This window comes from Leptonychotes weddellii, chromosome 5, assembly GCF_054177405.1.
Source record: "Leptonychotes weddellii isolate Sample4059 chromosome 5, ASM5417740v2, whole genome shotgun sequence".
Lineage (NCBI taxonomy): Eukaryota > Metazoa > Chordata > Mammalia > Carnivora > Phocidae > Leptonychotes > Leptonychotes weddellii.
In genome coordinates this window covers 109,859,161-109,868,563 of record NC_138373.1, presented here as the reverse complement: position 1 = coordinate 109,868,563, position 9,403 = coordinate 109,859,161, and positions in this window count along the sequence as shown.

The window sequence follows — 9,403 nt, the reverse complement described above, 5'->3', positions numbered from 1 at the left end:
AATATCCTAAAATTACATGGAAGTTGCTAAACAAATAGCAATTTTTAAAATCTCAATTGTTTTCTTATAAAATTATAAAAACATTTACATCAACACTTCATGTATATAGAGAAATAATTGCAAGGCATTGTTATGTCTATCTTCTAGGAAATCATTTCCATTATCTTAGTATGTGCATAAACAGTGGCATGGCGATTTTACTGCCAAGTTATAATTATGACTCAACAAGATTTATCAGACTGTTGAATGGTGACTCCCATAACAATGTGAATCAAACTTTGTACATGGCTCATTTAGGTCTGAGTATGTCCTTTTGTATTCTGTCATTTCATGGAGCATGAGATACAATTGACCATAAAGTTGCTAGACGCTATAATGGAGTATTTCTTGTTTGTTTTTCAGCTCTATACTCATCCTCCTAGATTCCTGCATTGTGTTCTATAACGTTGGGGCTATATTCATACTCTTTTACCACTAGATTTTCTGGTAGGAGGCTCATGTGGAATATCTGAAAATTTGAAAAAGGATATAAACTAACTAATTAGCTCTCTTTCTCCTGCCCTTTTTTTTTTTTATGTAGCATCATTAAACTGTGCCTCTCCTTTCAGTAATTCTGTTTTATCCATAGTAATGAACATCCTTAACACCACTCACTGTTTTTTCATATTCATAACTACAGTCAATTATCTTCATGCCAATGTCTCACCTTGGAAGAGAAGGCTAATATTCTAAAATGTTTTCAAGATTTTACTTATATAGGTTAGAAAGAATCTCAGTAATACTTATTAGATTAGTATTAGTTATCTTTTTTCCCTTTATAATTAATTCAATTTAGTAACCTAAAGAATCTAAAACTAGAATTAATTGAGATACTATTCAATTTTTCCCAATATTATAAGATTTAAAATCAACAATTGAGGAAATGCCCCATAATATAAAAGTCCAGGTAAATTTTCAAAAATAAGGTAACCTCTTCCTTTCTGAGAGATAATTTTTTGGGAAAAATGCCTCCTTATATTTGAACTTTTTTTTCTTATGAAATTAGTTGAGAACTTTTCACAGAGTATTAATGATAAATAATATCCATGGAGGTTAGTTTAAAATAGATCATGCTTGGGGCATCTGGGTGGCTTAGGTCATGATCCCGGGGTCCTGGGATTGAACCCTGCATTTCATCTGGCTCTCTGCTCAGTGGGGAGTCTCCTTCTCCCTCTCCCTCTGCCCCTCCCCCTGCTCATGCTCTCTTTCTCCCTCTCTCTCTCAAATAAATAAAATCTTTAAAAAAAGAACAAAACAGATCATGCTTATACTGTATAATAATTATAGATGCTAATAGTGCATACTGCTACAAATATTAAGCAAATGTGAACATGATTAGAATCCTACTGAAAAAAGAAAAAGGGCAACAAATTCAAACACTGAAATATATCAAAAGTGATTACTTGTTTAAAAGAAATGAAACGTAATTGTACTTTAAAACTTCTGGTGAATAAACTTTTTGTCCTTCAATGTATATGGAAACAGAAAATTGTTTTTATAAACATCATGTACTTGTCTTGTAATACAAATCTGGTTATAAGGGGAATAAACTGTCTAGATGGAAATGTGTATATAATTGTGGAAGATGGTACATAATGGTTGATGATTATTATTCTTATAATGAAAGATCTGAGTTATGATTAACAATGTCCCAAGATTTTCTGAAAATAGGCTAGTATATGGCAATGAATTTTTTAAAGCAAGCATATTTTGGTGATTCTGTAAATTAAATATATTTTTTAGAGCATAATCTGGGTACAAAGTATTTTATTTAGTTTGTTATTAAAAATCTTCACACATACATAACTATTTCAAATAACAGATATTGGGTTTTAAAGAAATATAAACAAAGCAAAGAAAAAGTTTAGCCCAACTTTTTCCACACTTTGAAATATTAGAAATTCTATAGACTGTCATCATTTTATCTAATATATTCCACTGCCCAGGACCTATTTTTATCAAGCCAATTATTGCTAACTTTAGCTACCATCCCTGCTACTACTGATACTGCAGGCCAAGAGAATACATACATAAATGCTTAGAAACGTAAATTTTCAAGAAATCTTAAGATGGCTGGATTTTTAGGACTGTTGGCTTATTTCTTTAATTCCTGCGTGACACTTACATTATTTTTATGCTTACCATGAATTTTTTTTTAATTTTTTTAAAATTTTTTATTGTTATGTTAATCCCCATACATTACATCATTAGATTTAGATGTAGTGTTCCATGATTCATTGTTTGTGCATAACACCCAGTGCTCCATGCAGAACGTGCCCTCCTCAATACCCATCACCAGGCCAACCCAACCTCCCACCGCCCTCCCCTCTAGAACCCTCAGTCCGTTTTTCAGAGTCCATCCTCTCATGGTTTGTCTACCCCTCCGATTTCCCCCCCTTCATTCTTCCCCTCCTGCTACCTTCTTCTTTTTTTTTTCTCTTAACATATATTGCATTATTTGTTTCAGGGGTACAGGTCTGTGATTCATCAGTCCTACACAATTCACAGCGCTCACCATAGCACATACCCTCCCCAGTGTCCATCACCCAACCACCCCATCCCTCCCACCCTTAATATTTTCAATAAGAACATATTGAATATATAGGACCATTTCCCCCCTACTATTTAATAAATAAGAACTTATTTTAAAAGCATATAATTGCAGTAGTAGTAAACTTTAAAATCTGCTCTTGGGAAATCCTAACATGCATTTTAATAATCATTTAATGAGCATTTAAATTTGTGCTATAAAATATTTTAGTCAGTATCTATTATTGCATATAGTACATTCATCCTACCAGTGTATGATAATTTTTACTGATATAGTTACCAAAGAACAATAAATGAAATCACAAAAATAAGTGTATGATTCCTTTCTCTTTCCCATCACTAAGTATCAAAAGCATTTCCCCCCCAGTCCATATGTCAATCAAAGATAATTATCCCAAAACTTTGTCTCATAGGAAATCTGATTTCTAGTCTTGACCTCACTTTCTTCCCAACCAACTCCTCTAAAGTTTTATTGCTTTATAGATGATAATAAACAGGAAAAAATTTAAAAGACAATATAAAGATAATAAACGTATTGGCAACAAGACAGATCATTCTTCACTGGCTTGATAACAATTGCTTTATCTAGATTTCCAGAGGTCATCCTGACATGAGGTGAATTAGGGACTGATGACTGTCCAATAAGTTGAAGCTATGTGAATTATTAAAAATTTATATAACTTTCTTGTTTCACATGTAAGAACTTTGGAAGTCCCCAATCTATCCTAAAAACAAGTAAAACACTGAACAGCCTGAAAAATCAATAGCTCTTCTTGGATCCCTAAGAGAAGGGAAAACATAGGGCAAACCACTGTCCCCAAGATTAAAGAGACTGACAGGCAAATTGAGGGAGTCACAGCTTACTGGAGCAGACACAAGCAGAAAACATCACAGGAACCAGTGCTGGGGTAGGGAAGAATCTAAACTGTAATTGGCAAATTGCTGGAGGCTCAGTGTAGACAACTCTGAGAATTAACATGTACAGGGGTCCCAGTCACAGAAGGATCTCCAGAAATTAAGAGACTTACCCCAAGAGTTCAACCAGGTTCCCACAGTAAATATTGGAGAAAAATCCCCCTGTGCTTCCATTAGAAGGGGCAAAGAAACTATTTTGAAACACATCAGAGTACACTGTTCTCCTTAAGAAGGAGAACTGGTTTCCTTAGGGGAAACTAGTTAACCAAAGTCTAACCTACTTGAGTATTATCAGAGCCTAATTGACCTGAGGGAAAGGAAATACCCAACTTCAGCCTACTCTAGCCACCTAAGGGTGAAAAAAAAAATGAGAAACACCTGGGAACTTCACAGTCCAGGGGCATAGGTTCACAGGACACCTAACCACAGGACTATAAAATGCTTCCTTCCCCCACTTCTCCCCACCACATTACTAATTGACAGCATTCCATCATGTCTGGCTATTAAGAAAAATGACAAGGCATACCAATAGGCAAAAGACACAATCTGAAGAGAGAGAGCTAACATCAGAACCAGACATGTGAGGGAAGTTGGAATTATCAGACTGGAAATTTTAAACTATGATTAATATGCTAAGGGCTCTAATGGAAAAAGTACACAGCATGCAAGAACAAATGGGCAATGTAAGCAACAGATGGAAATTCTAAGAACCAAAAATAAATGTGACAGATTAAAAAACAGGTTGCAGAAATTTTCTTTGATGGGAAAAAGAATATAAGGAAAGAATCTGAGATGGAGGATGTATCAATAGAATCTTCTAAAACCAAGAGCTAAGAGAAAAGAACTAAACAAACAAACAAAAAAACAAACAACCAGAATAGAATATCCAATAACCATGGGACAACTACAAAAGGTATAACATACAAGTAATGGGAACCCCAGAAAAAGAGAAAAAGGAACAAAAAGATATTTGAAACATTAATAACTGAGAATTTCCACAAATTAATGTCTGACACTGAACCATGTTCCAGGAAGCTCAGAAAATACCAAGCAATATAAATGCCCCCTCCCAACCACAACAAACAAACAAAAAAACAAAAATAAAAACAAACAATAAAATAAATCTCAGACCACTATGGAATTAAACTAAAAATCAATAACAGAAATATAATAGGAGAATCCCAAATACTTGGAAATTAAACAACGCACTTCTAAATAACACATGGGTCAAACAAGAAATTTCAAGGGAAATTAGAGAATATTTTGAACTAAATGAAAGTTAAAGGGCAACTTATAAAAATCTGTGGAATGCAACAAAAGCACTGCTTAGAGGGAAATTTATAGTACTGAAGGCATATATTAGAAAAGAAGAAAGAAAGAAAGTCAATAACCAATGTTTCTACCATAGGAAATTAGAAAAAGAACAAACTGAATCCAAAGTAAGCAGAAAACAAAAAAGATTAGAGTAGAAATCAATGGGGAATATCAATAAAACCAGAAGAGAATGGTTTTTAAAACATCAACAAAATTGATAAACCTCTAGCCAGATTATATAAGGAAAAAAAGAGAAAGGACATAAACTACTAATATTAGAAAGAAGGGACATCCCAAAGATCTTATGGATATTAAAGGATAAGAGAAAAAAATACAATGAACAACTTTATGCCCACAAATTTGAAGACCTAGATCAAGTAGATCATTTACCTGAAAAATAAATTCTGCAAAACTCATACAAGAATAAACAGATAATTTGAATAGCTGTCTATCTATGAAAGAGATTGAACAAATAATTACTAACCTTTCAAAACAGAAAATAGAAAATAATTACTAACCTTCCAAAACCCCAGATAGGTTTGCTGGAAAATTCTACCAAACATTTAATGAAGAAATTGTACCATTTGTCTACAAACTCTTTCAGAGAATACAAAGGATATACTTCCTAGCTTATTCTATGAGGCCAGCCAGGCACTGCAGTAAAATAAAATTACAAACCAGGGGTGGCTCATTTGGTTAAATGTCTGTCTTTGGTTCACGTCCTGATCCCAGGGACCTGAGATGGAGGCCCACGTCAGGCTCCCTGCTCAGCATGGAGTCTGCTTCTCTTTCTTCCTCTGCCTCCACCCCCTTCATGTTCTCTCTCAAATAAAAAAATAAAATTTTTTTTTTAAAGAAAACTATAGTCCAATATTACTCATGAACATAGATACAAAAATTCTCAACAAAATATTTAGCAAATTGAATTCAACAATGTAGAAGAAGAATTATATACCATGACCAAATGGGATTCATCCCAGGTTTCAACAGTCAGAAATCAATTAATGTAATCCATTACATTAACAGACTAAAAAAAATCAATTGATGTAGAAAAACCATTTGACAAAATCCAACACACATTTATGATAAAAACTCAATTAAAATGGGAATAGAGAGAAACTTCCTCAACATGATAAGCAATAGTTACAAAAAGCCTACAGCTAACATTATCCTTAATGGTGAGAAATGAAGTCTTCCCACTAAAATCAGATACATGGCAAAAATGCCCCTTCTCACTCCTCCTTTACAACATTGTCCTGGAATTTGTAGGTAATGTAATAAAGGAAAAAAATAAAAGGTATATAAATTGAGAAGGAAGAAACAAAGCTGTCTTTCTTCGTAGATGATATGTTTGCCTATATAGAAAAGTCCAAAAGAATCATTAAAAAATTCTAGGAACTAATAAATTATTACAGCAAAGATACAGAATACAAGATTGATATACAAAAGTAAATCACCAGCAACAAATAGAATTTGAAATTAAAAATATAATGTCATTTACATTAGCACCCCTCAAAATGAAATATTTATACATATATCTAACAAAATATGTACAAGACCTATATGACAAAAACTACAAAACCCATATGAACAAAATCAAAGAACTAAATAAATTCAGAGAGAGTCCATGTTCATGGATAGAAAAACTTAATATTGTCAAGATGTCAGTTCTTTCCAACTTAATGTATAGATTCAATGCATTCTCAATCACAATTATAGCAAATTATTTTATGGATATCAACAAATTAATTCTAGAGTTTATATGGAGAGGAGAAAGATCCAGAATAAACAACACAATGTTAAAGAAGAATGAAGTTGAAGGCAAGCACTATCTGACTTCAAGACTTACTATAAGTCTACAGTAATAAATATAGTGTGGTAATGGCAAAAGTGTAGAGAAATAGATCAATGGAACAAACAGAGATCCAATAAGTAAACCAAAGTAAATATAGTCAACTCATCTTTGACAAAGGAGCTAGGGCAATAAAATGGGTCAAAGATAATCTTTTCAATAAATGCTGCTGAGACAACTGAACATCTACCTGCAACAACAAAAAAATCTAGACAAAGACCTTACACCTTGCCTAAAAATTAATTAAAATTAGTTAATATGGGAGAAAACTCAGATGACCTTGGTTATAACAATGCCTTTTTAGATAGAACAATAAAGGTATAATCAATGAAAGAAATAGTTGATGAGCTGGGCTTCATTACAATTAAAAACTGCCCTGTGAAAGACAATATCAAGAGAATGAGAAAAAACCCACGGACTTGGAGAAAATATTTGCAAAGGATATACCTGATAAAATACTGTTATCCAAAATATGCAAAGAACTCTTAAAATCAATGATAAGAAAACAAAGAATCTGATTAAAAATGGCCAAAGACCTTAATAGACACTTCTTCAAAGAAGATATACAATGGCAAATAAACTTATGAAAAGATGCTCCCTATCATATGTCATCAGGGAAATGCAAATTAAAACAACAACGAGCTACCACTATACACCTATTAGAATGGCCAAAATCTGGAACACTGACAACACCAAATGATGGTGAGGACACGGAGCAACAGAAACTCTACCAAAATTCATTGCTGGTAGAAATACAAAATGGTATAGCCACTTTGGAAGACAATTTAAAATTTCTCACAAAACTGAATATACTCTTAGCATGATCTCCAGCAGTTGTGGTCCTTGGCATTTGCCCAAAGATGTTGAAAACGTGCATCTATATAAAGGCTTATAGCAGTTTTATTTTTATTTGCCAAAACTTAATAGCAACCAAGATGTCCTTCAGTAGATGAAGGGATAAATAAGCTGTGGTACATCCAGACAATGAATATTATTTAGTGTTAAAAGAAAAGTTATCAAGCCATGAAAAGACAGGGAGGAATCCTAAATACATATTACTACATGAAAGAAGCTAGTCTATAAAGGCTATATATTGTATGATTCCAACTATATGATATTTTGGAAAGGGCAAAACTATGGAGTCAGTAAAAAGATCAGTAGTTGCTAGGGATTTGAGGGTAAAGAGGGATGAATAGGCAGAGCACAGGGGATTTTTAGGGCAGTGAAATTATTCTGTATGATATTATATGGGTGGATATAGTCATTATGTATTTGTCCAAACCCATGGAATATAGAACACAAAACTGAATCATAATGTAATTATGGATTCTTGGTGATCATGATGTGTCAATGTAGGTTCATCAACTTTAACAAAAGTACTGCTCTAGTGGGGTTGTTCATAATGGGGAAGGTTATGCAAATGTATGGGCACGGTGTATATAGGAAATCTCTGTACCTTCCCTTTAATTCTCCTGTGAGCCTTAAACTGCTGTAAAAAAAAAAAAAATTCTTTTAAAGATCATCTTAGGCAGTAATCTCTTTGACATTGACCTTAACAACATTTTTGTGGATAAATTCCCTCAGGCGAGGGAAACAAAAGCAAAAATAAACTATTGGTACTATACCAAATTATAAAGCCTTGCACAGCTAAAGAAACTATCAACAAACCCAAAAGGCATCCTACTGAATGGAAGAAGATATTTGAAAATGATATATCCAATGAGAGGTTAATATCCAAAATGTATAGAGAATTTATACAACTCAACACCCAAAACCAAATAATCCATTTAGAAAGGGGCAGAGAACCTGAATGAACATTTTTCCAAAGAAGGCATATGGATGGCCAACAGACCCAAGAATAAGTACTCAACATCACTAATTATCAGGGAAATGCAAATCAAAACCACAATGAGATATCTTTTTATACTGATGCAATCGCTAGAATCACAAAAGCAAGAAATAACAAGTACTGGTGAGGATGTAAAGAAAATAGAACCCTCATACACCACTGGTGAAAATGTAAATTGGTGCAACCACTGTGGAAAACAGTATGGAGGTTCCCCCCCACCAAAAAATTAAAAACAGAAATACCACATGATCTAGTAATCCCACTACTGAGTATATACCCCAAAGGAAAAAAAAAACATTAATTCAAAAAATATATGTACCTTCATGTTTATTGTAGCATTATTTATAATAGCCAAAATATGGAAACAAGTTTCCCTGAACAGATAAAAAATATATATAATGGAATATTAGTTAGCCATAAAAAAGAATGAAATCTTGTCATTTGTGACAGCACAGATGGACCTAGAGGGTATTATGCTAAGTAAAATATGTCAGAGAAAATCAGATACCATATGATTTCATTTATATATGGAATCTAAAAAACAACAAACCAAAAAACCAAACTCTTAAATAGAGAATAAATTGGTGGTTGTCAGAGGAGAGGTGGTATGGAAATGGGTGAAATAGATAAAATGGATTAAAAGGCACAAGCTTACAGTTACAAAATAAATAAGTCATGGGGATGAAAAGTACAACATAGAGAATACAGTCAATAATATTGTAATAATGTTGTACAGTGACTATACTTATCGATGGTGACTATACTTATTGTGGTGAGCACTGAGAAAGATATAGAATTGAATCAATATGTTGTACACCTGAAACTAATATAACATTGTATGTTAATTATACTACAATACAATAAAAAATACATCTTAAAAGTAA